This window comes from Arvicanthis niloticus, chromosome 15, assembly GCF_011762505.2.
Source record: "Arvicanthis niloticus isolate mArvNil1 chromosome 15, mArvNil1.pat.X, whole genome shotgun sequence".
NCBI classification, from domain to species: domain Eukaryota; kingdom Metazoa; phylum Chordata; class Mammalia; order Rodentia; family Muridae; genus Arvicanthis; species Arvicanthis niloticus.
This window is the reverse complement of record NC_047672.1, coordinates 58121478-58145618: the sequence shown is the minus strand read 5'-3', so window position 1 is coordinate 58145618 and position 24141 is coordinate 58121478. Positions and strand designations below refer to the sequence as shown.

At 39.2% G+C, this 24141-nt stretch overlaps 1 long non-coding RNA gene across 2 annotated transcripts; it reads right to left on the bottom strand.

The window, feature by feature from the left end:
- Window positions 1-6099: 6099 nt before the first annotated feature.
- LOC143434472 (uncharacterized) lies at window positions 6100-22760 on the bottom strand. Of its 2 annotated transcripts, none has more exons than XR_013103946.1 (3): window positions 22700-22760; window positions 13483-13527; window positions 6100-6800 (listed from the first exon to the last, which is right to left on the bottom strand). It is a non-coding gene; the product is annotated as an uncharacterized LOC143434472 (long non-coding RNA). The 2 variants fall into 2 exon arrangements; XR_013103947.1 differs by lacking the exons at window positions 6100-6800; window positions 22700-22760 and adding exons at window positions 12500-12583; window positions 21179-21249.
- Between the last annotated feature and the right edge of the window lie 1381 nt (window positions 22761-24141).

Here is a 24141-nt window from a genome sequence, read left to right as displayed (position 1 = left end):
AAGCTCCTCAGTGGGCTGCCATGCTTCTTCATCTTTGACATTCTAAACATCCCATCAGAATTAATTAACACCATACCCCCTCCTAGACCGCCCCTTACATGAGGACAAATCTCATACTTATCATTATAAGATCATATCTTCACACAAAGTTCACCAGCATAAAAATGCATGCATGCTGTTCATATGTGAGTGAAATAAACAAGGACAACCTCATACAGCAGGAAGCTCTAGATCAAATCTGACAACCTTGGCTTCTGAAGGAGCATGGGTAGCGTGAAGATCTAATTTAACTGAAAGTTGGGGCAATGCAAAACAGGATGAAAAAAAAAAGAGTCTTTTTATGAATTACTGGACTTTTGGAATCATTTACTCTCTACATACGGAGACAGCAAATACCTTTAAAGTACTTACTGATACTGTTGTAACTGAAAATCTGTGTCTGGAAAACTCTGACCTCCCAAGGCTGTGGTCAGGAGAAGTAGACAGAGTCAAACCAGCAGAGGAAATGAACAGGGCCTACTGACATCTCATCTTAAGGCTTATGTTCATATTCATGTACATATATTCTTATCAAAGGAACGGCAGCTGAGAACTTACAGTGTATAACCATTCTTAAGCCATGTGAAAAGGGGCTCAACAGAGGTGAGAGTCAATCTTCCAGCACCCATGTCAGGCAGCCCACAGCTGCCTATAACTCTGGTTCCAGGGAATCTGATGCTCTTCTCTGGCCTCTACACACATATTAAGGGACATGCACAAGCATGCACACACACACACACACACACACACACACACACACACACACGGGGTGCATAAATAAAAATAAAATAAATTTGTCTAGTGTTTTTTTCTACAAATCAAGTAAATATTTGATACTCTGAATTTGTTACTACCTTTAGATAGAAGAAAACCAGAATACAAGAATAAATCTTATTTGAAAACAATTTTAAAATTTCTCACACATGTCATCATGTAAACAAACCATCCATACAAAAATACAGACAATTCTTCTTGGTCCATAAGTACATGATTTCTTTTTTGATTTATAAATAAAAGCTAAGTGTGCTATATAGTTTTATGTCAACTTGACACAATGTTGAAGGAACCTTAACTAAGAAAATGCCTCCAAAGACCCTGCTGTAGATAAACCTAAATGGTATTTTCTTAACTACTGATCATTGGGAGGCAGAGGGTTATTGGAAATGGTACCATCCCTGAGCTGGTGGTCCTGGGTTCTGTAAGAAAGCATTCTAGACAAGCCATGGGTAGCAAGTCAGTAAGCAGCACCCCTCCATGGCCTCTGCATTAGCTCTTGCCTCCAGGTCCCTGCTCTGTTTGGGGTACTAGGAGGGGGGACAACATATGGAATACAAATAAATAAAATAATTAATAAAATAAGTTATTGTATATTGATACAATATTGTATATTGATACATTTTTTTAAAGGTAATGTTGACTCTAGGACTATACTATTTTATACAGTGGCCAGTCACCACAGATTACTATGAATTGAAATGTGCCTATCCCAATTTTAAATGTGTCATACTCGTAAACTATGCACCAATTTTAAATACTTTCTTAAAGAAATTGTATGTTTTTACATTTTATTTTACAGATTTCTTCTCAGGGAACCACACTAGCATCATTACTGTATAAGACATGAAGATTTTTTTTTCTGATCAAGGCTCAAAGCTTTAATGTTCAGCTCTCAATTTAAAGGGGAAGGCCCAACCCAAAGATTTTTGTTTGGGAGCCTTTGAATTCTTTTTTAAACCTTTGTTTGTATTGCAAATTGGCAAATTATATACACTTACAGATTATAATATGATGCTACAAATTATTAATATAATGTGTTGTTTCTAAATTGAATACCCCCCCCTGCATTGATCATGTATCATATACTTTCCAGGCAGGGTTCTTAACAACTGAAGGTGACTCTGAAAAATCCAGACACCTCCCAAAAGAAGATCCAAAAGAATGTGTTTTGGAATCAGGAAGAGGAAAATGTCATTTTCAAAAGGTTCTAAAAATACTTAACAAATGAGTTGTTAAATATGTAAATCATTTCCTAAGGAAGGTTTTGCAAAACACAACTATATTTCAGATTCATGGATTCTGAACTTAGTGTCCTTAAAGTCAGATTACATTTCTGACATATTTTGTCCTGATTAAAACCAAGAAAGCTTATGAACCAAATAAACACCAGTCTTTGCCTTATGTCCTTTCTACGCCATTGCCAAGACACACCCATAAATCCTAGTCTTCAACGTTTCTAAAGCAAGCATTTAATTCTATTTGTGCATATGTTTAAACTGGATATTTTGTTCTGTTAACCATGCATGGTATCTCTGAGGTTCACAGCAGCATTCGTGGGTTTCACAAAATGTGAGCTGGAAATTACAGACCTGGTCTAAGACTCTGGCAACACAGGATTATAGAAGGAACTGGTATTATTTCTAGTCAGGGTTTTTGCTCATATCCAATTTCACCCAAAGTCGAGCATTAATCAGCCTGCACCTTTCATATAGCAGAAAGGAGATTTGATTAATGTGATTTCTTTGTAGAAAAATCTAAGAAGATTAAGGCACAATGATATAGGGAAAACTTACCCTTTCAACCTGACACGCCTGTGCCCTAGAGAGGCCGCAAATCCTGTCATGACAGTGTTAAAACTCACTACACCCAGAAAGAGGAAAAACCCATCATAAAGGAAACTTTCCATTTTTTCACAATTTAGTTTCTGCCTTGGGAACAGATCAACAGATCTACAGGCTGGTATTAATTTTCTTCTGTGTGAGCGGTGGTTCTCCACCTTCCTAATACTGTGACCCTTTAATACAAGTTAATGCTGTGGTGACCCCACCATAACATTATTGTCACTGCTACTTCATGACTATAATTTTGCTACTGCTATGAATTTGAATGTAAATATCTGATCTGTGACCCAGGTGAAAGGGTTGTTCAATAGTCCCCAAAGGGGTCACGACCCACAGGTTGAGAACCACTGGTATATAGGCAGGAGAGCAAATTATTGAGGGGAACTTTTACCAGTTTTTTTTTTTTCCTTGTTCTCCTTACTCTCTCTGTAAGGCTGTGTTACCTTGGAGATACAATTGGGACCTTCTACCCATTTCTGTATTCAGTGAAGCACAATCAAAATAATCCAGCTGCAACCACTAGATTATTATTATTATTATACACTGGTGTTCTGATAACTACTTTCCGTGTGTCATGAAAATCTAATACTAAGAGGTATGTTTTTTCTGACATAAAGAAATCAATTCAAAACTGATAAACAATCACATACATCCACAAGTATATCAAGTGTCACCCATCTCTTTCACTTTTAATTTATATATGCTTGTATGGGAAAGAGTACACTGAGAGAAAAAGAGTAATATTGCAATAACTTTCTCTAGATTGCTCTCGACTTTCAGAAGGTGGGCATTAAACTCCCCCTGCTTTGCTCAAAGGAAAGATATTTGAGAATGTATTAGATCCGGAAGCAAATTACTTTCAAAGGCCAGTCCCAAGGTTGTTTTCTCCTTAGACTGTCACAGCAGATGTGAATCTAAAGCTTCAGTTACAATAGAAAGGGTTACAGAGCGACCTGCTTTCTACCTTGGCCACCAACTATGACACCCTCAGGGTTCACAACTTAAAAACTCCCTACTGCACTGCTCAGGAACCTCTTGATCCCACACTTCTCTTAAGAATTCTGACAGCCTATACAAGGCTATTTAAACAGATATAAAAATCCACCTTACTTGAAAGTAAGGGAAAGAAACTCATAAACCTGGTGTTTCACAAAATGGTCTCAAGTACAATGTGTCTTCTCACTCATATAACACTGAACTCTAATTTTTAAAATAAGAGAGGCCTTTTAATTGTCACTGTTATCTTTTTCATAGTCAATCAGAGCACACTAGTAGTGTGTTAGCTAGTCCGTTACATAAAAAAAAAGTATTCTGTTTTGACACATGAATCTTACATTAGTCAAGTGTGAGAAAAAGCTCTAAATAACTCATGATAGAGAAAGCAATATAGCTAGTATAAGGGAATAGAGTCACAACCTCTCAGCATCCGTACTCAAGTGAAATCCTAAGGTCTTATTCTTAGAATCATAAAGCTAAATATGAACACACATATATATGTATGTATGTGTTTGTGTATATATATATGTACATATATACATACATATATATGTATGTGTGTATATATGTACATATATATACATGTATATACATATATATACATGTATATACATATATATACATGTATATATATGTATACATATGTATATATACACACACACATATATATACATATACATACATGCATATATATATATACATATATATGAGATATGGTGACACACGCCACCTTTGAACCTAGTACATACCCATGCACACACACACACACACACATGCCTGAATACACACACATACACACACATACACACACATGCACACTCACACAAACACACAACTGAACACACATACACACAGAGTTGTCATATTTAATGAAGAAACAATAGAGTCCTTGTGATCCATTCCTAGGAAGGCGAACCACTTAAAATTGTACTGAAAACCTGTAGTGATCAAATATCAGGAATTTCTTATGTGCCCATCTACTACTAATATTTCACAATAGTTCACAGCAGATCTAAGACATGTCTACTCACCCTCACCTCACCCACCGCCCTACTTAAATAATTAATGCACATCAAAGTACACAGATCATAATTGTACACTCAGTGAAGTTTCACACACATGGTGAACACATCCATGTAGTTAGGACATGATTCAGCTGTGCTCTATCCTCATAAATGGGCTCATATGATGTGTTCTTTGGGCATTCAGCTATTTTCATTCAACCTTCTATTTGAATCAACATGATGTTTCATACAGCATCAAATGTCTTGTCACTAACATTCTTTTGCATTACTATACATAATACATTCCACTGTTGATGAACCAAAGCGATTATTTTTGTTTGTTTTGTTTTGTTTTTTAATGTAATAAGGCAAGTAATGAGTCCCTGCTTGGAGCTCTTTTCTCTCTCGCTTTGCCTCATAGTTTAAAACCCATCAATCTTACTACGGTGCTGGCCCACTATTCCATCTTACTTTGCCCTCTCCCACCCACACTTTGGCTACACTACCTTCTCTCTCCTCCTCCTTCTCTCTCTTATAGACTAAGTGCTTTGCTATTCCCAAGATGTTCTCCCTGACTGCTACCATCCCATCCTCAACATTAGACCACTGTTGGTCTTCAATAATAACAATTTAATGTGATTCACCTGTGTTCCTAGAAATAGATCGTAAAGATGTCCAGGACTTAGTCTATTGTTTCAAAGCTGTGAAACGTTATAGGGCTGGCTGTGTCTCCTGCATTTCACTCAGAGAGCATCCTCTCAGAGATGGTGATGTCACCAACTCTTGCCCTCCAATTGTCCCTCACTCTACTTCGAAGCGCCCTGTAGGTTTCTGTTTGGATTTTCATTTTGTCAATGAGAGAGAAGTGTTAAGAGTAAAGCCCCAACAATATTGATAGCAGGGAAATATAATTTGCTTCTTTTTAAAGCAAAGCTAAACCCAGGACAAAAGGGAGATTTAGTGCCTGTTACATTACAGCCAAACCTCAACTCATTGAACGAAGTAAACCAATCTAATAGAAACATTGTTCTAGCTGGTTTATACAGTGTAAAGTTATTACCTGTTTTCTGCATGGTTAACATTTCTTCGGTTTTTAATCTGTTGCTTTGGCATCATATGCATTCACTTGTAAGACTCAAGGGCTCCAGTAAGTTCCCAACTAAAGAAACATTGAGGTTGAAGTCTTACGATTCCATCTCCAGATTGCTAACAAGATTTCTAAGGTATCCTACAACATGCCTTGTGGGAGTGTTCCCTACAGGGAAGAGGCACAGACTCCCTACAAAACTATAAAGAGTTTCAAGAACAAACATTTCATCTGAAGAAAGGACAGTTTTATATGGAGAGCATTTACAATGTTTTCTACAAGGTACAAAATGTTTCTGCCGAGAAAAATGAAACAAATTTTACTCTGGTTTTCAAAACTGAGCCAGAGTTTTCAATCAAGCAGCTAAAGAAAGCCAGCCAGCAGGTTTATGCAATTTTCAAGTTCAGGACATTTCTAATTAAGTAAAGAAAAGTGGTATATAAGAAAGTAATGTATTTTTAAAGCGTAGTAGAGAAATTAAATGTGTTCTGTTGAGGTTAACTTTTTCATGAAATAAGCTTCTTATCCTGGCAAGAAATGGGTCATAGCAATAAAAGTATGCTGTAAATTCAACTTGACAAATGAGAAAATTAATTCCAGAGGGGAAGACCTATTAAAGGAATATTTTAATTTAATCATGCAATGAATATTTTCAGTCACTTCTATACATGCAAGATACTGCCTTGCATATTTTAACAAGGTAAAGCATAGTATGAGTTAATCCAGTAATAATTTGTTCTGTTGTTAACATCTCAGTCATAATATAGAAAGATCAAATATAAGAAAAAAAAAGGTTAAGCTCCTATATAGACATGCCAGCTCTGAATATTTGCTTATAAACTTCAAATTCCAATATGTTATGCCCATGACTTATGACATGTGGAGAACATTAATCACTTCGGTGAGCAGAAAGGCTGGCTGCTTCTTCAGCATAAAATGTGATATGATGCCACCTTATGGTTGAAAAGCAAACCTGAAGGTTTGGGATGAACAATGACCAGAATGATCGAGGTGTGCTCCCTTAGATCTGTGGAGAAAGATGCTGGTTGCTACTACCTGTAAAATCAAAACACAGAGAACAAGCTTAATCTTGGGAAGAAAATACAAAGTAGCTGCATTCAGTGCAAGGGTGCCCTGGCTGGCTTATAGCTACAATGCAAGGATGACACACCTGGATTATAGCTACAATGTAGGGGTGCCACATCTGGCTTATAGCTACAATGTTAGGGTGCCACATCTGACTTACAGCTACAATACAAGGGTGTCACATCTGGCTTATAGCTACAATGCAAGGGTATCATATCTGGTTTATAGCTACAATGTAAGGGTGCCATGTTTGGTTTATAGCAACCATGCAAGGGTGCAACATCTGGCTTACAGCTACAAGGTAAGGATGCCACATCTGGCTTTTCTTGGCAAGGATGCCAGGTCTGGTTTACAGCTGCAATGCAAGGATGTCGCATCTGGCTTCAGCTGCAATGCAAGGATACCACACCTGGCTTACAGTCACAATACAAGGGTGCCACACTGGGCTTACTGCTGTAATGCAAGGGTGCCATGTCTAGCTTACAGCAAAAGTCTGCCCACAGTATTCTATCAAAGACCTACTTATTTGTTCACTATTGTAGAATTTTCTCATAACTGTTGTCACTTGAAATTTTTTTTACTACATTTCACTATTCTTAAGACTAGTTGTTTTTTACATCAACAATAATAAACAAGGAAAGTCAAATGTACTACCAATTTAAATTTCTGGAGTTACTTAAATATAGTTTACTGAGTTATACAGTGGTTCATTTGAAAGTGTCATTATGGTAGGTAAAAAGTTACCTGATAGTGACATTCTCTGTTTGGTTCCTTTAGTTACCCTAAGAATAAATGCCAATTGGGACTAGAGAGATGATGAAAAGCTAGACTGCTTTTCTAGGGCACTCAAGTTCAGGTCCCATTATGGATGCAGGGCAGCGCACAACCTCCTGCTACTCTAGCTCCAGGAGGTCAGCGCCATCTTCTGGCATCTGCGGGTACTGCAGCCACATGCAGACATGGAAATACAAATAATTAACAAAATTAGATCTTTTTTTAAAAAGAAGAATGCATCTCTTTAGGACTCAGTCAAAAAATAGAAGTGCCCAAACTCAAACAAATGTAGTGGAAGCATAGGTTAACATTCCTGTCAATCTCACCTAAGCAAGCCCCATCCACTCAGAGCCTTCCTCTGTGGCAGCCTGTCCTCTTCCGGGTTGCCACTGTTCCTCCAGACACTACGCGGATCTACTAGGTACTTTACTTTTGTAGCGTTTTTGTTTTTCAGGATAGGGTTCCTCTGCATAGCCCAGGCTGTCCTCGTACTTGCTCTGAAGACCAGGGTGGCCGCAAACTCCCCAGATCAGCCTGCCTCTGTCTCCCTGGTACTGAGATTGAAAGTGTGTGCCACCATGTCCAGATTTACTAGTTACTTTTGTGTAAGCAAGGCTAACGTTTTTCTCCACTCAACCTTTAAAGTCAACATCAGCCACATTTTTGTAGATCTGGTTGTTTTTGCTTCTTTTTGCTGTGAGATGGATCCAGGAACTCCAGGGAAACACAGATCCTTTAATGCCCTTTCAAAAAATGCTGTTTCTAAAGTTCTTTGTCGTCTCAGGATTACTATCACAGTTCCTGGGCAAACAAAGCAACTTCTGCCCCAAGAACTACCTAAGAAGGCCACACCTTATTCTAGAACATCTTTCCATTTTTCCCATGACTCCAGAGTGACTTTTAATAGAGATTATCAGTGCTCGACTTTTGAACCCTTATGTATGAAGGCTATCCCATCTTGGCAGTAAACTTTTGGAAAAGGTCAAAGGAATGGTAGAGAAACAAACTCAACTGCAAGCAAGACTCTAGGGAGAACCCATTCATATAAAACAAGAGTGTGAATTCAAAACGTTAAGACAAGGTGGATGAGGGGTATATGAAAATTCTGCGTTGTCTACAACCTTTTGTGTATCCAAAATTATTCTAAATAAAGAACTCATTTAAAAAACAATAACAACTGTTCTTTGAGAAGTCAGAAGAGATACCTGTATTAACTTGTCTGCCCTTTGACAGCCTTATCAGGTCGACATCTTTCTCTCTCTTGCACACTAATACATTCTATGCAGTGCAGACAGTCTGTCTTACATCCTAAGGGTCTGAAGCTGTCATCTGACTGCTGGGGAGAAAGCCCAGCACGATGCTTCCTAGATTGGAGTTCCCTGTGCAAACGCCAGTGTAGACAGTGCTGAGCTTGCCCTGTGAGCTTAGCCAGGCCAGCTCCTTCTCTATGCTCTCCTCTCCTCTCACCATCTCACCCCTGCAGAGACGGACAGTGCTTACCTTCCACCTCTGTGAGAAGAACAGGACTAGTACATATAAATCTGAGCATAATGTTAACTGTCTGATACATATACAATACAGAATATTTATGTCAATTGTTTTGAGCAGCCTTGGCCAGTAGATTCCTCAGGGAAGAACCTACTCTTTTTTGTTGGTGGTTGGTTGGTTTGGTTTGGTTTGGATTTTGAGACAGGTTTCTCTGTGTGTAGCCCTGACTGTGCTTGTCCTGTCCTGGAACTAGCTCTGTACACCAGGCTGGCCTTGAACTCACAGAGATACACCTGTCTCTGCCTAGGATTAAAGGTGTGCACCACCATTGCCCAGCTAGATCCTGCTCTTTGAGTTGCAGTAGACACACTGGAGTCTCTTCATAAATAATGACATCCACCCATCATGAATTCGAGTTTCAGCCCCGAAATTTAGGTATATAAGTCAGCTTTTCTGTTACTGATAATCACACTGATGCAAAAACAAAAACAAAAAAACCCCTACACCCAATTTCCTTTTTTGAATGTTTATTTTACTTCTGGTAGAACACAAAGATCTAAGCTCTACTTTCAGAATACTATTTATAGCCAGAGAAAGGACTTGTGCCCAGAATCTCATAATCACACAGCTATCTGTTCAAGGGCCACTCAGACTCTCCCATTAGACTGCCATTTCACTCCTGAAGCCTTCTCTGTTTAACCTTTTGGCTTCCTGAGTGGAGTAGCAGAAGCCACAGCATGGGGATTGGAGGTTCTTAGAAGTCGCTGAGATCAAAGGCTCTACCCTGCATGAACAGTGTTTCTCTCTTCCTGGGTAGTGTTTGCTCCTGATATCTGGTGGGGAGAGGAGAGAGGTTTGGGTTTTTTTTTTTTTTCCCCAAGCTCACAATTGCAGAAAACATTTTTAGAAGTTTCACAACTAGGAGAAAAAGAAGTGCTTAAGGTATGTACACGGCTTCCATGAGAAGACAATGAGTACCTAAGGATTCCTGCAGCAGATGATGCCCAGACTGTATGAAAAGCACATCTATTTATCAGATGCAACTTCTCTGCCTTGCTTTTTGTCCCTGGAGATTTGCTTTTCTTAGGAAATTACCAGCCTTTTTCTTGCTATAGGCCTGGAGTATGTATCCTTGAAACTCTAGAATTCCCTACTGCACAACCCAGAAACTTCTAAATCCTCAAAACTTCACTCATCAAGTCTCCCCTATATTCCACAAATACCTTAGGATCGATAGGAGCCCCTCCTCAGAGGACCCAGAGGCAGAAAGAGCTTCTTACTTTAATACAGGAAGACATCTGAGATTACTCCATCTCTGTTCCCAAGGCTGCCTGTACAACCTCCTCATCAAAAACAGTGGGCAGTACACACTGTGTGTTTACTACATCACACAAGCTCCCACCAGTATGTATGGTTAAGACATCTTAACAAAAATGATTTAAAATTCTAAAAATATTTTCAAAGAGCATACTGGAAACTATAAGCATATTGAAAGACCAAAATTCCATCAGAATGTAAAGACATTACCAAGCTCAAATATATGGAAATTTGAAGCTCCTGTGTCTAACATTATAACTACCAGGTGCATGCAGCTGTTTAAATTGAAGTTAATTTGAAGGACAATGAATTTGGGCAGTCAGTTCTCAGTCCCACTAACAGAGTATTGCCACTGTTGCAGGAAGTTATATTGGGCAGACTGACAGGGATAGTATGGGGGGTGGGTGCAGTCAGACTCTGGAGATCCCACTATGCGATCTTTAATTCTTTCCACAAACACTCGTGGAGCATCATCTCAGTATAAGACATTGTACAATGAGCAGAAACATGTACAAAGACTATAGGATATAAAATATGAATACCTGGGCATCAGAAATTTGTATTTGAGATTCAGAAATAGACATGTAAGTGAGAAGAGTTACATGACATGACATAGCTGTTGCACTCACGAACTAACTGTAGCCTCAGTGATACATACAAAAAATGCACAGGATAGGGCCCCTAAATGTTCATCATAGGTAAGAGGAGATCCTCTGAAGCCCCACCCCTACCAGCTATGAATCTTTGTTGGGGGGGGGTGTCATGTTCTCCAGTGGTGTAGTTACAGGTAAGCTGCCCTTTCTTCACTCATTAACTTCCCACCCACTCCCAGCCAACTAACTCAATGTGTCACACACAAGAAAAAGACTTAAAAGTAGGAAGAAGACTTATTGAGAAGAACAAGGTCAATGGGAAAGAAAGAAAGATGGGGAAGGAGAACAGGGACAGGGCCGGCAAAAATAATTAAAATTCATTATGTAAGTACACGAAGCCATCAAATACTAACAACTTTGTGGGGAAGAAGCATTCATATAAAGAATTGCAAGATGGATACATACACAGCGCTGGGGGCGGGGTGGGGGGGGAAGCACATCATTGCACTCACATGACTAGAGATGTTTAGACACCACTTCACACTGACCTTTGATGGTCTTGGATATTCCAAGATAATAAGCACTGTTTGGATTGAGAAGCTGAACATTTCTAGGCTGTCAGACCCATAGAAACAGCCTTTGGACGTGTGATGCTGTGGTGGTTTGAATATGCTTGGTCCACCGGAAGTGTCACTATTAGGAGGTGTGGCCTTGTTGGAATAGGTGTGGCCTTGTTAAAGGAAGTGTGTCATTGTGCAGGTGAACTTTGAGAGTTCCTAGTACTCAAGTTCTGACCAGTGGAGAAGAGGTCCTCTATTGGCTTCCTGTGGAAGGCAATCTCCTTTTGGCTGACTTTTGGATCAAGATACAGAACTCTGAGCTCCTTCTCCAGCACCATGTCTGCCTACAGGGTGCCGTGCTTCTTACCATGATGATAACGGACTGAATCTCTGAAACTGTAAGCCCGTCCCAAGGAAATGTTTGCCTTGTAAGGATGTCTCTTCACGGCAATGAAACCCCAACTAAGGCAGATTCCAAAACTGCTTTTGAAAAATGGCCCCCAAAATATTCGCTTTGCTAAGAAGAAAACATGAGACAAGGAACAGGCTCTCCAGGCAATGGGAAGAGCATAGCATCCGGAGACTATTAAGAACTACTTCTGTGTTTACCAGCTGTATAATTCTGAGCTATCAACTTAATTCTTCTGGGCCTCGTTTTCAAAGTAAGGAAAAGAATCCCTTCCCCCATCTACCCTGTAGAGAAATTTTGTTTAAAAAAAAAATGTAAAGAACCTCAGAAAGAGTAAAGTGTTATGTCATTGTTATTGCTCAACATGACCCAAAATTTTGGAGGCTGTAGGAATGCATGCAAGCGTATAATTCTAACCTGCATTTCGAAGGCTCAAGTTCTGTACAAAGACCTCAATCACATTCTCTACTTACAAATTTTTGTTTAAATTTGGAAGCAAAAAGGACATGTCTGCCCAGGCACTCACTCACCTCTCTTCTACCAGGACTAGCCCAAGTTCACTGCATGTTCCTCCCAGAAGACAATGTAGGGCATGCCAGTTCAAAAGATGTTCTGACAACAAGGGTAAACTTAGTTCGAATGGCAAATTGTTTCTCCTTTCGTAGGTAAGGTAAGTCAACCAACAATGAAGAGTGCACAGGTCTGTTTGATGTGACAAGAGAGCCTCTCTGTGGGAACATGGCCCCTCGGCAAAAATGGGGAGGAGACTGGCCTTTGAACAATGGCTGTATATGTACATATATGTATATGTATATGTATATGTATATGTATATGTATATGTATATGTGTATATCTCTCTGTTGGGAGCTGACTTTAATTGGAAAGCGGCTAGAAAGCAGCTATCAACTTTGAAGCCATCTGGAACTATATACCCTGATAGAGACTTGTTTTTCAATAGCCTACAACAAACATCTTGTTTATCCCACATAGCTTGTTTTGCTGTTTAGTGACCCCAGCTGCATGGTGAACGTGGTAAAATGTCTTCACCTGTGTTCCCCTGCTTGTGCTTATAAATACCCAGGATTTCCTTGTAGGGTGGTGGTGGTCAGTAGGAGGTGTGAATATAGTCTATGGGAGACAGTAAAGGAGACTTGACTACAGATCCTCTGGCTTGTCTCTATTCTTCGTGTCTCTTCCCCTTCTTCCCCCCACTCTCTCTCTTGCTAGACCCTGACCTGCGGAACAGAGTGGGTCATTACAATATTCTGATGATTTTATGGGAATTTTAATAAGACGTTTACACTTTGTAATCGCAGGCTTTGGAGTCTACCCACAAAAACGTCCAGTGGTTCTGGGAATGTACACTGGAACTTCGTTTGCTTTCCTGTAGATCCCAGCAGTTGCCATGGGGTGATTTCTTTTTCAGTAGTGGGACTAGATTGATTTTGTTTTTTGTTTTTGGGTTTTTTTCCAGATGTTTTGGAAATGGTCTCAATTACCAAGAGCCATACCTCCATCTTTGAGCACCTCCATGAATCCATTCAGCTCGGCAGTTCCTGCAACAGAACAAAAAATGTAAAGGCACATAGCCATGCAAACCATGGTTTCACCACACTCACCCTGAAGTTGGCACAGACACCAGTGTAATAATACAAAAGTCCTTGTGCCACAGTACACGCACCAAACTGCATCAATTTCAAACAAAGAGGTCTAAGGTTAAAATAATAAACTTTAAATGATGTGTGCCACATGCGACATTCGGTTCCAGATGTAACAGACCCAAACCAAAATCTTTAACTTGACAATTCCAAAACAATATGACCCTCTGAGGTTTCTGACTTTGAATTTTCCTCAGTTGCTCACAGATTACACTCTGACAGCCCTGGAGACAGCACAGCACTGTTTAAAATTCACATGCCATAAAGCCTGCCCAATGTGCTGCACTAAATCAATCCTGACTCCTTCGTTACTGTGGCCACTGAACCATTTCTACAAATGTACCGTGGACTTTTTCATTTTGAGAACTGTTTTAAATAATCACTGTAGGTGATTGGCAAACTGGATTTGCCTCTTGAAAAAGATATTCTTTATATTATAGCTGGAGATCTATCTCCAATCTTAGAATTTATAGCTCATTTGTGTAAAATTAAAATTGCAACATTTTAATAGCAAATGTAGGTGTATCAGTTATGGAGCAGAAACTGGCTCCCAGAAACCCATATTTTGGTAGGAATTTCATAACTCAGTAGAAGAAGCCAACAGTCTTTTCATTATTTTCTATTTTTGAAGTTTTACTTTAAATTATTTTGAAAAATTTGAATCACGTATTTTATCTGTGAATACTTTCTTTAACTTTAATTTCCCTCAGTTCCAGAGTATAAAACAATCATGCAGATAATTATTACTTAGTTTTCTGTCACCATATCTTTGTTTACTAAGACATCAAGTTTATTAATAACCTTCCCTGACTATATTATCACAAGGTTTATAGAAGATTTAAAACCACACATAGGATTAATAAATTATGAAACCAAAAATATAATAAATTTCTAGTGACTTGAAGTTCACAAAGTACAAAAAGACTGGCAGCTTATTTAAATTATAAAATATAGGTAAATTTATAACAAAATACAATATAACACAATAACAAAATTTTAAAATAGCAATGAGAAAAACCAATCAAGCTAGTTATAACTACTTGTTTACTCAATGTGCAGTAGCTAAATGCTTGCTTCTATCTCCTTAAGAAAAAGTCAAAATAATACATCTCCTGTCTGAAAAGTTATAAGGAATCATGCTATTAACAATCTACCATAAAAAGAACCCCAATCCTGAGTGAGACAACCCAAAAGGACATGTACAGTATGTACTCATTTATAAGTGGGTATCAGCCATAAAATAGAGAATATTCATGCTACAATCACAGACCCAAAGAAGCTAAGTAACAGAGTCCAAAGCTTGAATCTCACTCAGAAGGGGAAATAATATAGTCATCAGAGGTGGAGTGAGGGAGAGAATGGCATAGGAAAGTGGATGAGGAGGAGTACAGGGTGGGGATGAGATATAAGGAGAGCCCGGAGAGAGGGTCAAGGAGAGGACTGGTGGGGGTAAGATATGCCAGAGACCTGGGATGGGGAGGCTCCAGGGAGTCTATGAGAATAACTCTAGCTGAGACTCCTAAGCAGTAGGGCATATAGAGCCTGAAGTAGTCACTCTTGTAGCCAGGCAAGACTCCCACTGGAGGGATAAGGACACCAACCCACGCACTAAACATTTGACCCAAACTTTGTCCTGCCTACAAGATGTACAGTGACAAAAGATGGAGCAGAGACTGAGAAAAGGGCCCAACAATGACTGGCTCAACCTGAAACCCATCCTAATGGGCAAGAAACAGTTCCTGATACTACCAATGATACTGTTCTATTTGCAGACAGGAGCCTAGTATGACCGTCCTCTAAGAGGCTCCACCTAGCAGCTGACTAAAACATATGTAGAGACCCACTGCCAAACATTAGATGGAGTTCTGGGAGTCTTTTGGAAGAACTGGGGGAAGGATTGAGGGACTGGAAGAGGATAGGAACCCCACAAGACTAACCTGGACCCCTGGAGGCTCCCAGGGACTGAACCACCAACCAAAGAGCATATATGGGATGGACCTAGGCCCCCATCACATATGTAACAGATGCAGAGCTTGGTCTTTATGCAGGTGCCCCAACAACTGGAACATGGACTGTCCCTGACTCTGATGCCTGTGTGTGGATCCTGTTCTCCTAACTGGGCTGCCTTATCTGGCCTCACTGAGAGAGGATATATGTCCTGCAGGTCCTGCAGTAACTTGATGTGTCAGGGTAGGTTGGTATCCAGGAGGCCTCCTCCTTCTCAGAGGAGAGAGGGGGTAGGGGTAGGGGTTGTGTTAGAGGAGACTGGGAGGAGAAGGTGGCAGCAGTTGGAATGTGAAGTAGATAAATACATTAATTAATGGAAAAAAAGAAAAGAGAGCCCTAGGATACATGTAAGTCTGTGCATAAATGTACATATGTAGATTAAATGAAATTCTCTTATCTGGAATGACAATGCTCCCTGCAAGTGCCAAAGATTACCTAACAAAAACCCCAACACCAGGCATGAAAACCTCTCTTTTGAACTGTTGATCAGGGTTGTCCAAGAGACTACCCCCACAAAAAATTACGGACTACTGCTATTGCCATTGGCTTGCCCCCTGTGAAAGTGAGTCTCTAGAGCTGAAGAGACCACACACTATAAAAAAGGGTCCCAGAGGCCCCTGAGCTGGAGCTGACATGAGAGCCTCCTTACCAGAAGGTGCCATGCAAGCTTCAAAGGAAGGAAACAACCAACAATCTTGCCCAGCTGTGGTATTTATGAACCACAACAATGGCCACTGTGGCACAGCAATCCTAAGGTTGGTGGTAACCAGCAGCTCACTAACAAGACTTAAGACCTGCTCACAAGAGGGAAATCATACCTAGCAACGGAAACCTGGCCAACTACCCAAGGCTGGTGACAAAGTCATGGATCTTGGAGGACAACCTGCAACTGACACTTTACTAAATCAGTAAATCACTTTACTAATAATCCCTAACTATACCATAAACATTTGTTCAGGCCATTGTCTTCATCAGATGGTTGCACAACACCGTTACACAGATGAGTATAGAGTTAGAGTTACACACTCAAAAGAATGAGGAGGGAACAGTGAAGGGATTTGCTTTTTAAAGATTATTTGAAGTTACAAATGGGTAGAGAATTCTCAGAGCTCAAGGAACCAAAGAAGGCTAGAGCCAGGTTTTTTTCCACAGGCCAGTCATAAACAAAGATGTTTTATCTTCTTTCAAATGCTTCGCCAAAGCTATCCAAGTCGAAATGATCATGGAGAAAAAAAAAAAATAAAGTCCAGGCATCTGAATTAATAGGGTTGTGATTTAAAAACAGGAAACAGCAAAAATGTGAAAATAGGAATTTTAGAATATTTTTTGTGTCCTCTTCATAGTTATTCATGATATAGGCAATACCACTTGCAGGTACAGATAAATATTTCTTCACTGATGCCAGCAAACATCTTTGTAGCCAAAAGTTACTAATGAACTTCTTGTCACCAGTGGGCTCCTGCCTCCTACCAAGAAGAAAAACTAGCTAATTATTTTTGGAGGGATTGTTTTCAATTTGGCATCATCTTTTATATACTAAGCAAAAAAACCCAAACCCCATCTCATATTATGTCTTTATAAAATGTGCTAATATATGATCACTTCTTACCTCAAATAAAAGTTCAGAACATTAGCATAGAAGTAATATATTAATTTACTTCATTATAATTAATGTTTTGATAGCAAAAGAAAATAAATGTTCTACATGGTGGACCTATAATATGAGGCCATTCTGATATGTTAGAAACCTAGGGATGAGCACTAATCTTCTCTAATTCTTCCATTTATAATTAATATAAATAGCCAATGAATTGCTGAAAATCAGATGTGATGAGAAATGAGGTCAGAAGTGGGTCCAGCAAACATACAATAGTGTTATTATTTGTATCATCTCGAATCTTAACTGCACCAAACACAAAGCTCTGAGCGCAGCTGCAGGTACTAATGGGTCCATTTTATTCCATTCCCAAATGATAAGCTGATTCTCTGACCCATACCGAACACCCTCCTCCAACCTTAAGTCACAGAAGAAACTTTACAAGGTCATGCAGCAAGAATACATCTCTCACCACCACAGTACTGATGGGTTTTTGAGGCAGAAACCCTGTGATGATACAGTGGGGACCAAAAACAGGAAAGAACTTCCTTCTGGCTCAACATAGAAAACTGTCCTCTTAAGCAGTTACAAAACTTGTCAAGACATATGCAATAACTTTGCAGCTATGGAGCCCAGACAATCCCCGAGAGAAGGAACTGGGGTGAGCCTAGGAGGGCTTGATAAAGCTTTCTGTTGGGTACTGAGGAAACATCAGAATCTAGGGCCACAAATGCATGGCACTGGAGAGAATGGGTTGTGTCACCTGGGTGCATTATGTGTATTATAAACACAGAATTCTAAGTTGAGTTAATGAATACGAGTTCCAAAATCTTCAGCACATTCTCTCGGTCTTTACGTGGATGAAGACCACGTATAGTAGGTGTGTAGGACAATACGACACAAAGCCAGGCAAACAACAGCTACCAGAGATCATATGAGACTGTCAGTGTTTAACTTTCAACCTACCAAAGTAGACACGATCTCAGTACACACCCTGATCCTTCAACATCTGCAGCGAAACCATTTCTTAAATTCTAAGCTTACCTACACCCAGTTACTCAAGTTACTCTCTATATGCCTGTCCTAACAAAGATGAAACCCAACCTCAAAAGTGCCAAACTATGGCTGTTTTGCTAAGCACATCATGTAAACCCTTAGAGCAAGGTGCTAACCATCCATATTTTCATTGTTTCGTGGTGTTGGAATGTGTTTATGCTGCAGCAATTCAGGCAGTCTTATTCCAGTTCCTCAGGGAAAATCCTAAGGGACTGAGGTGTAAATGGGTTGGGAAATAAGAGCAGACTTTGTGTTTCCTTTTCACTTGGTATAGTCAACACCAAGTTAGAAGGGATAGTTTGTGACTTTAGTAAACCCTAACAAGAAGACTCTCAATCGATCTTGAAACCTTAAAAACTTCTTTGACTTTCTCACCAATATCTCTGACACTTAACAGGTTTTTTTTTCTCCCTTAAATTGGTAACATTTAGAAGTTTGCAGGTGAGCGGCGGTGTGTGTCACCCATCTCAACAGCCCCGTGAATGAGAGCAACAGTAATCCTAGTTTCAGAGGAAAAAGAGAGAGGCTTCAGGAAGTTCAGTGTGATACATGTGCTAAAGAAAGTGTGAGGGCGGCTTCCAACCCTCAGCTCTGAGATTCCAAAGCCACACATTTATTCATAATGTTCAAGAATTTCAATGCCGAGACTAAATCCACAGAGTCTAGCCTCAGAAAAATCTCATAATTAGTCCCAACAAAAGGAAAAGAAGCACAGCAATCCAGTAATAAAACAAGGGCCAGACTTTCCTTTGGATGAGCCTTGCCTGCCTCCTTCCCATCCCAGACAGCTGGGACAAACTCAATCGTCTGCATTTTTGTTTTGATCTGGGTGTGGGTGGAGGTACACTTTTAAATTATGTAGTCTGGATTTTTTTTTGGTTGTGGCGTTTTTATCAAAAATGAAAATTTCCAACGGAAGCCCAATTTGTTTCAAACTTTGATCTGTAATTTATACTATCCACAACTCTCTATGTTGGTTTGACTAATCGTGTAAAGATGTGGTAGAGCCTTAGATGTTTAAACTTCGTGAATGACATGACTCCTACAGAAGCCCACTGTGTAACTTTACAGAAGCCAGTGAGCGCCCCTGGTCTTTGGTCTCTTTATCTATAAAAGGTTCTTTGACTACATTTGAATTATAGGCCACAAAGCAGCAGTTCTGAGACGCACTTCCTTCAAAATAGAAGTTTCAAATCAAAACAAGGAGAGAAACACGCACTATCCCCTATTTAAGGATTTGTGGTTCACTAGCAATAGGTAATCTGAAAGTATAATAAAACTTCAGGAACAAGCTACAGTAAAGAAGCCCACTCAGAATTGCTTACACTTACGTTCTCCAAACTTATTTGATCAAAAAACAGTGCTCCAAGAAAAAAAATCTATAAATATCTAATAAAAACATACCCATTCGCTCACTCACAACACTGCGCTACGTGCTGGTGAGATGACTCAGTTCATAAAGTGTTTGAGGAGTAAGCATGACGATGGGAGTTCGAATCCCCAGAACCCATGTGAAAAAACAAACGAACAACCAACCAAACAAACAAAATCAGGCATACATTACACCTGTAATTACAGCAGGAGGAGGTGGAAACTGGGGGTCCCTGGGGCTTGGCAGCCATTATATCAGAATCTATGAGCTTCGGGTGCTATAAGAGACTATCTCAAAGCATTAAGTTGGGGACACTTGGGAAAGACTCCTATCCACCATAAACACTCTCACACACAAACATATATATATATATATATATATATATATATATATATATATATATATATTAAAAACCTTGTGTTGATCACCTACTATGTGCCAAAGATTGCACTAGGTGCTGGGAATTCCATGGCAAACATAAACACCATACTGATCTCTGAAAGTCTAGAGTTCAGTTGGGAGGATAGACAATAAAGTGCCAAATGGGATTTCAAGTTAAAAATGGGCGTTCTGAAGAAAATTCTAAGATTTTTCAATATCAAATGATGGAGATGGAGTCTATTTAGGTAGGATCACAGGAAAAATCACTTTAGTAAAACTTAGTAAGATGTCCCAGCATCTTAGATGACACAAATATAATTGACCAGAACCTAGCCTAATTAGAATCATTTATTTGAAGAACGAGAAGGAGTCTCCCACTGAGAAGCAGTAAAAGCGATTCCAGGCAAAACATCAGCAATTGTGAAAACACGGGATACAAGATTGCTTAACTGGTCCAAAGAGTTGAAAGTCCATTGAGGCAAAGAGGAATCAAGGCTTATTCACAAATCGTTGTCATTTCAGCTGAGTTAAAGGGATATCGTTCATAATTTTAAAAGTAAGACTAGAAGTGAATCAACTTTAATGAACAATCTAGAACTTTGTTTCAAGGAGAAATACAGATTACCTCTGAAATCTCTTACCGCTTAAAAATCCTCCTAAAAATAGCTTTCTTTTTTTCAGAGATCACAATCCCTGGATTTTTATAGTCAATTTTCCATCATCAAGTAATAGGTTATTGTGAGCACTATAGCTTATTTTCAAGGACAACTAGTTTATAACATTTCTTGTGATGTTGTGGGAAACCCCCTTGGAGTTGTTGGTCAAGAGGATCAAAAACTCCCAAAACAATAGTTGCTGCTGCTACGACCTCCAGTTGCTCCAGAACCTGAAGGCAAGACCCTATTGATAAAAACATCACACACTTCATACATTAGATTTTAGGGAACGTAGCACAGAGTTGGAAGCTTCCTGCTTGAGGAAGGAGTCTCCCAATGAAAAGCAGTAAAAGCCGTCCCAGGCCAAACACCAGCATCTGTGACAAGTCAGGATACAAATTCCTCCATGAGGATTAGCTCTCATGGTATCTGAAGGTGCTATGCAAGCTGCCAATGGAGAAAAGCAATCAACAGACTTACCCAGCTGTAAAGTCTACAATGGCCAGCCCCGCAAGATACCCTCGACAGCACAATAGTGGCACTTTTATCTTGGGAGTAACCAACAGCCTACTAAATAACCAGTGGCTTACTCAATAGATGATTCATTCCCAGCACTATAAACCTAGCCAAATTACCAGTGGCTAGAAAGTTCATAGATCCTAGAAGAAAATCTATTACCAATTTCCTAAACCAATGTAATTTCCAACTGTATTCTAAATATTTCCCCCTTGTACCCACAGTTGAGTCTGGTTCTCAGTGCTCATCACAGAAACTCCTTTTGGCAGCAGACAAACACTATTCTAGAGCTCCACAACTGGCCAAAATGCAGAAAATAAGGGATTCTGTGAACCCCAACCCCAATTAGTATATCTAAGGCTCAGGGAACATCCCAGAATAAGGGGCCAGAAGATGTTAACAGCCTGAGCAGACATCTTCTACGAGATACTGTCTTCAAGAAGTCATAGGGAAGCTGCACCCATGAAATCTCAACAGTCTGGTGGCCTAACCATGAGCACACCAGCTGACATGCCAGCATATATAAGGGAGATTTCACACAGCCTCACCTTTAGATCAACAGCTGCCAGGAGAGGAACCCTTCCTCCAGCGATGAGCTTCCTAGGAGGTTATTTGATCCAAAGTAATCAACTCTAAATAAATGTACATAAAAGCAACACTAAATAGACTAAGGACTAAGTAGGTTTCATATACATATATATGTATATATACATATATATGTGTGTAAATATATAATAATATAATATATATTATAGATATAGATATGAAATTGGCAGTAATAGGATCTATGAACTTCTTCTAGGATCTATGAACTTTCTAGCCACTGGTAGTTTAGCTAGGTTTATAGTGCTGGGAATGAATTATCTATTGAGTAAGCCATTGGTTGTTTAGTTGATTGTTGGTTACTCCCAAGAAAAACATCTGTGATTGTAAAAATAAGAAGAGGTTTTGAATTAGTAAAGAAGTGGAGGGGAGAAATCGTACTGTGTGTCACCATTCCCAATCTCATTCTTCCTTGATTAAAAAAAAAAAAAAAAGTGTTAGCAGTTTAGGCATAAGAGAAGATTTTCTCAGTTTAATAAAGGCTGTTTACAAAACATTCATAGTTCACTATATATTCAGTGGAGAACAAATCAAAGTTTCTCTGCAAAGATGTATGAAGCAGGAATTTATTTTTTATACTACTGGAACTACTAGCAGAAACAATCAGATAATAAATAGAAATAGAAGACACTAAAATCAGAAAAAAAAAGTGAAATTCTCGTCCTATGCAAATGCTACAATTATTGAGGTCAAAAAGTCATACCTAAAATAATCTGTTAGAACCAACATAGAAATACAGTAACATTGCCAGTTTCAAAACCAATATATAAAAATCAATAACATTTCTTTTCACAAATAACAGCTTATCTGAAAGAGAAACTAAAGAAACAATCCCATTTACAATAACATTTACAAAGTGGGAATGGGTTAATGAGATATTACCTCACACCAGTGAAGATTACTATCATAAAACACAAGAGATCCGGGCTTGGTAGCACATGTCTGTAAACTCAGAATTTAGCAGACTGAGTCAGGAGGGGAGTAAATGCCAACCTTGGCAACAGAGTAAAACTTTGTCTAAACAATAACGCCAAAGATGAGATAACAAATGTTGACAAGGGTGTATAAAGAAATGAACTGTCTTCTGGGTACAAACCACAGGAGCTGTAATTTCCAGCTTTGAGGATACACTCACTCCCAAGGTCATTGCATCATTATTTTACAATTGTAAGGTACTAAAACAAACTAAATGTTCATTAATAGATAATGGTTGATAGATATAGATGTATCACATATACATCATATTTTATGTGTTTTATATATCAAATAGAGATGAGATATATTTGATGTGTGTGTGTATATAGTATATAGATGGAATATTATCCAACCTTAAAAAGAAAGCTGTCTTGCCATTTGCCACAAAGTGGATGGACTTGAATGGCTTTATGTTATAAGAAACAAACCTAGACACTAGACACTAGAAAAAAACCTGCTACATGATTGCACTCATCTCCTAAAGATTTAACAAAGACTCAGATATACATAAATAGAGAATAACATGTTGGTTATAATAAAACCATAGGTTGGAGAGGCGTGAAATAGAGAGAGGCAGGTCAATGGATTAAAATAGCAGATGTAGGTTGAACAAATCCAGAATCCTGAAACATAACATGAGAACCAAAGGAATGCTAAGTGTACGGACCATTATTAATAGTTGATCTACCTGGCAGCCACATGCTACCTTCCCCAGGCATGACTTTGCTATTACTTACATGGACATCTGCTCTATCCAGAAGGATTTGCCCAAGGGATTGATTACAATCATTCTGATATTACAAAGAGTTGACCTATCTAAAAAAAAAAGTTAGTTAAGAAACAGAAAAAAAAAAAAAGAAAAAAATAGACCCTAATAACAGTTTGAGTCTCAGAGTCTAGGGCAGCTTTCCCTTGAGTGTTCCACATCTGGTCTGTGGCAAATATTCCCAGTATTCTTGCTCAGAAAGTACTGGAAAGGGAGAGCGAGCAACATGGCCACCTCTACATTCCTGTGGTCAGAGCTGCTCGCAGACTTCTGTTACCACTTAGGATTTCCATGTGATCATCGTATACCAGGCAGCCGTTTCCCTAACCACAGAGGACACATATCAAATTCCTTATGCCATCTGCTAAATCCCCTTTCTCTTGATTTGAGAAGAAAGAAATACTTGCCTAACCATCCCTAAAGAGAGAAGATAAGACTTTTCAAAGCCCTCCCCTAAAGAAATCCATGCAACTATTGAAGCCATCCCCACAGTCTACCCTTTGATGGATTTTGGGTGGGTAAGTCCCAGGTCCTTGCCTAGTTTCAAAATGTAGCCAGTTCCTTGCCTACTCTTTGGGAAGCT